Genomic DNA, 9,268 nt, shown 5'->3' on the forward strand with positions numbered 1-9,268 from the left:
CCTGCCTCAGCCTCCCGAGTAGCTGGGACTACAGGCGCCCGCCACCTCGCCCGGCTAGTTTTTTGTATTTTTTTAGTAGAGACGGGGTTTCACCGTGTCAGCCAGGATGGTCTCGATCTCCTAACCTCGTGATCCGCCCGTCTCGGCCTCCCAAAGTGCTGGGATTACAGGCTTGAGCCACCACGCCCGGCCAGCTCTTGAAAATTCTTAAGCTCACTGCGTCCCTCCAGGTCTCCAAGGAACACTAAGTTTCCTCCCTGTCGTAAGAGACACGAAGTGAACCTAGCATTGGAAGACGGAAGCCAGGTGGCCCTAAGGGGCTGACCCGCAGGGTGTCAAACTTCAGGATACAGCAGAGTGAGAGCTTGGCACAACTTGTTACCCTAGGCAGTAGAATCCTGGAAAAGAGCTACCATGCAGCCCAAGCCTGGTCGACTGGAGGACCACCCTAGTGGAAAGGGGACAATCTGGGCCTCTGGCTTGCCATGCACACAAGCATAACAGTTGCTTTTGTTTAACATGCAGACGGAATATTTGATCCATTCCAACCAGGCATTTGCATCTTGGTCCTGTCTCAATTGCCAAAGTTTGTTTTAAGTCTTTAACTTCTACGATAGCTACCTTGGTCTTGTCGTGAGATGGAGGAGGAGCAGTTGTTCTGTTGTGAGAGGTTTTGGAAGAAGGCTTAGAGGAAGGTGCAGGTGGCAGGGGATCAAAAAAATGCATTTCAAAGAATCCAGTACAGTCTGTCCCTGAAACCTCAGCCCCCATACCATAAAACCAGCTTAAAGAAGGGAACTGGCTTAGAAAAGGGAAAAACCTTTGAGGGTTTGAGAGAATAACCTGTATAGGATTGCACTGGTTTAGCTGACAGTTAGGGGGGCTGCCCCTTTAGTAAAATGAATGTATGGTTTTAGGAAGTTACAAAAACCGGTTGGGGCAGTCCATCCTTGATCTTTAGTGGTCCACAGAATGTTGGACCAACTACGGCATAAAAGCTCTACATTGTGGGGGCAAGATTCCTGGTTGACACTGGGGTCTTTTCAAATTCTCCCTGGATTAAATGGTCCCAATTCATTAATGCCGAGTCTGAGGAGAGCCAGGAGGGACAGAGGTACTTTTCTGAAGTGGAGAGCTGTCTTTGACTTGGCAAGTCCCCACGGGTATAACAAGGCAAGCATCGAATGCAGTAGTTTGAGGCGAAATTGACTTGGTTATGTTAATCACTACATGGTTAGCAATAGAGTAGGTAAAGAAGGAGTAATAGAATAGATGAAAGAGAGTTGAATTCTTCTTAGCTTTAGTTTGGTAGGGTTTTCCCTTGGGACTGTCGCCCACCACTCTGGAGTGGGCGGCACTTTCTTGACTCGGGTGTGATAAGTCCATCCTCTCTCTGCCGTGTGGACTGTGGTTTTCAGTAGTTAGGAGCATTAAGTAGGGATCTTCCCAGGCTGCCTCAAGCTTCTCCTCTTTCCAGCTTTTGATGAGGATGTGATCCTCAGGCTGATGTTGATGTACCTGGTACTCCAAGGGTGGCGCTTATGCTAATAGACTTTTAGTTTTAAGAAAAGAGAAAGTAGAAGATAGACCAAGTATATAATTTTTGAGAAATTGGTCTTTTGTTTCAAAGGTAGGAATTTCAGTAGTAGAGTTTCAGTAAGGCAATCTGTAGAGCATCTCATAAGGAGAAAGACCAATATCTTTCCATAGTGCAGTTTGAATTCCCAGCAGGGTGATAGGAAGACACTTGGTCCATGGCAATGGAGTCTCTAAGACTAATTTGGTCAAGTGGTTCTTTAAAATCTGATTCATTCTTGGCCAGGTGCAGTGGCTCACGCCTGTAATCCCAGCACTTTGGGAGGTTGAGGCAGGTGGATCACGAGGTCAGGAGATTGAGACCATCCTGGCTAACATGGTAAAACCCTGTCTTTACTAAAAATACAAAAAATTAGCCAGGCATGGTGGTGGGTGCCTGTAGTCCCAGCTACTTGGAAGGTTGAGTCAGGAGAATGGTGTGAACCCGGGAGGCGGAACTTGCAGTGAGCTGAGAATGTGCCACTGCACTCCAGCCTGGGCGACAGAGCGACACTCTGTCTCAACAAACAAACAAACAAACAAAAAGTCTGATTCGTTCTTTATACTCTCTCTGATGAGGGCGGGTGCCAGGGAATATGGTATTCCCATCTAATGTCTAATGTTTGGGATAGCCTTTTAATAATGTGTGTGGTGAAATGAGTCCCAGTGTCTGAGTCAATATTTTCTATTAGTCCAAACCTGGGTACTATATTTTCAATTAGGGCCTTAACTACATTATTGGCTATCACATTTGAAAAGGGGTAGCTTTGACTCAGTGAGTGATGTGGTCTATTACCGCTAGTAAATATTTTAGACGACCCTATTGGAGGCATTTCTGTGTAATCAACTTGGATACTTTGGTACGGCCTTAGGCCTGGATTCCTTCCACCGAGAGGTAATCTTTTTATAGTTTGTTTATTAGTTTTCTTACATACTAAGCAACTATCTGTAACCTGTTTGGCCAGGGTATAAATTCCTATACAACCATAAACTCTGAGAACTGTGTCACACATGGCCTGGGGCCCCCAATGGGTCCCTTGATGTAGCTGGGATAAGATTTCCCTCATAAGGGGTTTAGACAACATTTCTTTCTGGTCTGGCCATACTTATTTTCCTTCTAAATTCTCTTTAGCACCTATTTTTAATAGTTTTTCTTTTTCAGTGGAAGAGAAAATGGGGATTACAGTAGGAGGAGGCAGGTAGGGAGTTAAGTGAAAAATATGCATTTCAGAAGACACAGTAACCTGCTTGGCTACCCGATCTGCTAGGTTATTTCCTTGACTTTCCAAAGAAAGGCTTTTCTGGTGTCTTGGAACATGGACAATAGCTATTTCTTCCGGCAATTATTCAATATTTTATTGATTCAATATTTATTCAATATTTGGGTGTCAGCTCCTTGTGAAGAAGGTCTTGACCTTTACTATTAATGAGACCTCGTTCAGTCTAAATTTTCCCAAATGTATGGGCCACTCCAAAGGCATACCTTGAATCTGTATAAGATGGTTCCTTCCTGGTTCTGCAAGTACTTTAAGGGTTGGTTGAGTGCAAACAGCTCACACGTTTGAGCAGACCAACTGTTGGATAATTTTCCTGACTCTATTTCTACAAGAATTTTTCCATCAATCACTGAATACCCATTGTGTCTTTTTCCCTCAACCACCTGGGAGGAACCATTTATCAATAAGTACTGTCCAGTCTAGAAGGGAGTTTTTCCTAGGTCTGGTTGAACCTTTATATGGCAATCAATTAAATCTAGACATGTGTGTTCCCTCCTTAAATTTGGATTCCCTGTTAGGAAACCTGCTGGGTTGAGTGAATTATCAGTGGTTAATGTTAAATCATTCTTTTCTAACAGAATGGCCTCATACTTTAAGATTCTTGAGTCAGTAAGCCATCTCCCTGCTCTCTTGTTTAAGATAGTTCTAACTTGGTGAGGTGTGCTTACTATCAATTTTCCTCCAAAGGTTAACTTTCTGCGTTCCTTGACTAAAATTGCTGTAGCCACGATGGACTGGATGCATTGAGGCCATCCACAAGTGAGTGGATCTGAGACCTTTGATAGGAAGGCCACAGGCTGCCAGAGGCCTCCGTATTCTTAAGTCAGCACTCCTAAAGCTACCCCACTGTCCACATTAACAAAAAGGTGGAACAGCTTTTCTAGGGAGGGTAAGGCTAAAACAGGGGCAGTTATGAGCTTTTCTTTCAGCTCCTTGACTTAATCAACTTCCTCAGAAGTCCACAGGAGACGGTTAGGCTTCTCCTGGGCAAGTTTTTGATATAACAGTTTATTGTACAGTGTGTGCAGTGCATATGAGTCAATCCGTAAGCGGCAGTATCAGACTAAGCCTAAAAATTTCCTGAGTTCTTGTTTAGTTTGAGGCAAGAGTAGGGACACGATTCCCTCGATTCATTCAGGCCCTATTCTTTGCTTACCTGCACTTATTAAGTGGCCTAAATATTTAACTTTGGGCTCTACTTACTGAAGCTTTCTTTTTGAGACTTGTAGGCCCTCAAACTGCAGATAGTTAAGAATATGTGAAGTGAAGTTAGTTACTTTCTCTATATTTTCAACAAATATAAGAAGGTCATGCACGTACTGGAGAAGGTGTATTTGTTTTGGGATGACAACTTTTTCTAATACTTGTTCTAAAATTTGGCCAAAAAGATTAGGGGAATCTGTGAACACTCTGGGTAAGACTGTCCATCAATATTGTTGTTTCCGCCCCAAGTGGGAATCCTCCCACTCAAAAGCAAATATATCTTGGTTATCTTCAGCCAGGGGACATGCCCCAAAGCATCCTTCAAATCTATTACAGTAAACTATTGGTGATTATATGGAATCTTGCTGAGAATGGTGTAAGGATTGGGGACAACAGGGTGGGTAGTCTGGACTATTTTGTTAATAGCTCTAAGGTCCTTTACTAGTTGGTATGACCCATCTGATTTCTTGACTGGCAGTATTGGGGTATTATAAGGGGACATACACAACTCGAGAAGCCCGTCTTTAATAAGGCCTTCTATTATAGGTTTCAACCCTATCCTACCTTCTAGGTGAATAGGATAGTGCTTCCTTCTTACTAGTTCTCCAGGGTTTTTTAACTTGATGTGGATTGGAGGGACTCAGAGTTTCCCTCAGTTCCCTTCTTCGGACCACATATTAGGATTAATATATTTTTCATCTGCAGTGGTGAGTAGGTTTAATGAGGTGACGAATCCTCTTGGGCTGACTTGTAGACCTATGCCCCACTTTAACATTAAATCCCTTCCCAATAAATTAGTTCCTGCTTCAAGGATTAATAAGAACTGAATATGAGCTGAGTGATCCTGGTACCTAACTTCTAAATTTTTTGCTCTAAATCCTTCCCCTTTTACCCCAGAGACTAAAAGTTCCTCTGAGGAGGAGACATTAGATGGGGGGAAACAGAGGAGCGGGGGGCCCCTGAATTGACTAAAAAGGTGATAAGCTCATGTTTGCGTCCCACCTCTAAATTTATCAAGGGCTCCCGGTGGGACTCAAGAAAAAAGAGACAGAGCCCCTGACCCCTCTATTCTTCCTCGAAAGTTATGAGTGGAAGGACTTCTTTTTCCTTTCTTAGTTCAGGACATCCTCTCTTGAAGGCCTGTTCTTCCACATCTATTGCACCTATCTTTCCTTTCCTTGCTCTTAGTTTTGGGATTCTTTAACCCTGCTCCCCCATACTCTTTAGAGGACGTGGTAGAGAGGGCCTTGGTCCTCCAGATGGAGGCTGGGGTCCTTTAAAGGAGGGTTTGGACCCTTTATAGTTTCTGACTCCCTGGAAATTCTGTCTAGAAGTACCTGGGTTTGGAGCCATCTGTTGGAAGGTGGATAACGTAAGTTTTGTCTTTTGTTTCTGTTTTTCTTCGTCCCTTCTCACATATACTTTCTGAGCTTCCCTAAGCTCACTTAGGGGACAGTCTTCCCAATCGTCTATCTTTTGTAGCTTTTTTTGAAATGTCTGGCCAACTTTTAGTGACAAATTCAAGTTTCAACATTCCTTGCCCAAGGGGATCATCTAAATTGAGGCATGCATATTGCCTCATTTGCTCCCTCAGTCTGTCCAGGAATCTCATAGGCTCTTCGTCCTTTTCTTGTTGTATATCAAATGCTTTAGAAAGATTTTGGGTTCAGGGTACTGATTCCTGAATTCCTTTTATTATTATCTCCCTTAGGTCCTGCATATTTTCCTGGTGATCTGCATTGTTATTGTCCCACTGGGGGTCTCGGGCAGGGAATTTCTGGTCTGCTGTAGGAATGTTTTCACCGGGAGGGTATTCACATTCCCAAACTACCATAGCAGCCCTATGAATCATACTCCTTTCTTTCCCTGAAAAGAGGGTGCCCAAGATGGACACTAACTGGACCCAAGTGTATAACTGAGGTCCTAAGAATTGGTCAGTTTGGTCTGTGACTCTATAAGGGTCATCTAGTAGCAGTTTAAGCTCCTTTTTAAAATTCCGGACTTCTGAACTGGTTAAGGGAGCATTTACAAAGTCAATGGCTCCCCCCTCCTTGTGGTACCTCTTTCAAAGGAAAGAGAATTGGGGCTGACCCCTTAGGTATGGAGGGAAATGGGAAATTCTGAATATCTTTTTTACATTGTTTTACCTCACACTTGATTCCTTTTAGAGAGGGGTATTTAGGTTGGGAGAGAACAGGCTGGTGGGATGGTAATTCCCTAGGGTCAGGGTTATAAGGAGGAGGGATAACATGAGTAGAGGAAGGATTTGGAATGGGATATGAGGCGGCAGTGGCTGCCTGAGGGGAAGGATTGGGGATAATGAGCAGGGGAAGATAGTTTAGGGGACCCCACACACTGGAATCTTTAGGTGTGAGAGCTGGCTCCTCTGACTTTTCACTTTGAGTGCCAGATTGGGTTCTTCCCTATTTGTTTTTAAGGGAAAAAGGAGGGCAGGCCCTTGCCTCCAGCAAAGAGCATAGCCTAGTTCTTCTTGAGACACTGGACTTTTTATAATTAACATTTTGGATTAGAAGCTGACACAGTACATCCCTCGGTACAGACAAATTTTGTACAGAAGATTGAGGTTTGAGATCTGGATCCACAGAGTCCAAATAAAACAGCAACATTTATCATTTTTGCTTTTTTCCTATGTTTGAATTGCTTCATTTGGCCAGAAGATTGAGGGTTTGAGGATGGGTCCCTGAGTCCAAATAAAACAGCAACATTTTATCATTTTTTGCTTTTTCCTATGTTTAGTCCTTTCATTATCCTTCCAGTATTTTAACATGAGACCTAGGGGACTCTCTGGGGGATATCTTTGTTACCATCTTTATCCCTCTTGCTCCCTGTCTTGCTCAGGGTATTTCCCATCTTGATGGTTTTGGGGTAAGGTTCAATTTCCCTTACTGGAAATTTCTTGCCTTTTGGGATGAGGCTCAATTTCCCCTATTGGAAATTTCTTGCCTTTTCTACTACTGGAGGTTTGTGTGAGGTTCAATCCCCACTAATGGGGATGTCTCACCTCTTTTTAACCCCTAAGCCACCCCAACCAAGGAGTATTTCACCGCCCCCCTGCGACTTTCTTACCTTGTTCCCAGCCAACAAGGAAATCCTTTACTAGCTCCTGTGGTGTCTTTTGCTCAGTCCATGCACAGACTTTTGTGGCCGTTATGGAGGATCTTTTTCCCCAGGTTGCTGGCCGGTTTCCTTCTGCATTACTGAGTTTGGGTTATTTCTCACACTGGATGGGTCCTGATTTCTCACTCCTGAGGCCGCCACAAGGGGGCAGGGCGCGCCTCCTCCTGAGAGAGAACCAGAGACCGCTCCTGGAGGGGAACGTAATCCTGGACGAGCCCCAAAATTGTTATACGTAAAGTTTTGGTGCTGCAAAAGAAATAGCACTAAAATACAAATGTTTTCTTCTCAGAAGGTGATTTACTTCTATAGAAGGATGCGCCCTTACAGATGGAGCAATGGTGAGTGCACACTTGGACAAGGGAGGGGAAGGGGTTCTTATCCCTGACTCACGTGGCCCCTTCTACTGTGTCATCACCCTATTGGCTAGGGTTAGACCACACAGGCTAACTAATTCTGATTGGCTAATTTAAAGAGAGTGATGGGGGTGAGTGGTTTGGCGGGAAAAATGAATGAGTCAGCATGGAGCAGGTAATCAGAATGATTCAAGGGGGAGCAGGTAATCGGAATCAGTCAGGGCAGAGTAGGTAATCAGAATTAGTCAGGGCGGAGCAGGTTATCGGAATGAGTCAGTGCAGAGAAGGTAATTCGAATGGGTCAGGGTGGAGCAGGTGATCGAAAAAGTTTGCTTTATGAGGAAGTTAAGTTTAAAAGTAGAAGGTAAAGAACTGAACATACTGACATATGATTCTTTGAAGAGAAATTTAGAATTCATATCTAATACAAGGATCTGAGCTCTGCCATTGTAAGGCTCAACCTTCTGAAGTCCTTGTCATGTACTCTGGAGCAAGGGAGCACAGAAGATTCTGTGGAGACTCTGTGGCCAATCATTGGGGGAATCACATGGACATGGTATATAGCCAGGGAATGGCCACAGTGTTCTCATTCACATTCCAGTGGCTAGAATGCATTACTTGGTCCCACCCAGATGCCTTAGGGGCTAAAACATTGTCTTTCTGTGGGCATATGAGAAAAATGAGGGAGTTTGAAGAACACATAGAAATGCTCAGTCCTGGCCAGGCACGGGTGGCTCATGCTTGTCATCCTAGCACTTTGAGAGGCTGAGGTGGGCAGATCGCTTGGGTCCAGGAGTTCAAGACTAACCTGGGCAACATGATGAAAACACATCTCTATTAAAAATATAGGCCAGGTACAGTGGCTCATGCTTGTAGTCCCAGTGTCAGGCCTCTGAGCCCAAGCCTGCACGTGTCCATCCAGATGGCCTGAAGCAAGTGAAGAATCACAAAAGAAGTGAAAATGGCCGATTCCTGCCTTCACTGATGACATTCCACCATTGTGATTTGTTCCTGCCCAACTTTAACTGATGACATTCCACCATTGTGATTTGTTCCTGCCCAACCTTAACTGAGCGATTAACCTTGTGAAATTCCTTCTCCTGGCTCAGAAGCTTCCCCACTGAGCACCTTGTGACCCCCGCCCCTGCCCGTAAGAGAAAAACCCCCTTTGACTGTAATTTTCCACTATCCACCCAAATCCTATAAAACAGCCCCACCCCTATCTCCCTTCACTGACTCTCTTTTCAGACTCAGCCCACCTGCCCCCAGGTGAAATAAACAGCCTTGTTTCTCACGCAAATCCTGTTTGGTGGTCTCTTCACATGGATGAGTGTGATACCCAGCACTTTCGGAGGCCAAAGCAGGTGGATCACCTGAGGTCAGCAGTTCATGACCAGCCTGGCTAACATGGTGAAAACCTGTCTCTACTACAAATACAAAAAATTAGCCAGTGTGGTGTCACACGCCTGTAGTCCTAGCTACTTGGGAGGCTGAGGCAGGAGAATTGCTTGAACCCAGGAGGCGGAGGGGTCAGTGAGCCAAGATTGTGCCACTGCACTCCAGGCTGGGTGACAGAGCGAGACTCAGTCTCTCACACACACACACACACACAAAATAAAAAAAGAAAAGATAAAAATTAGATGGGTGTGCGTGGTGGTGCATGCCTGTAGTCCCAGCTACTCCAGAGGCTGAGGTGGGAGGATTACATGAGCCTGGGAGATG

The sequence above is a fragment of the Papio anubis genome, chromosome 1 (genome assembly GCF_008728515.1).
Source record: "Papio anubis isolate 15944 chromosome 1, Panubis1.0, whole genome shotgun sequence".
NCBI classification, from domain to species: Eukaryota; Metazoa; Chordata; class Mammalia; order Primates; family Cercopithecidae; genus Papio; species Papio anubis.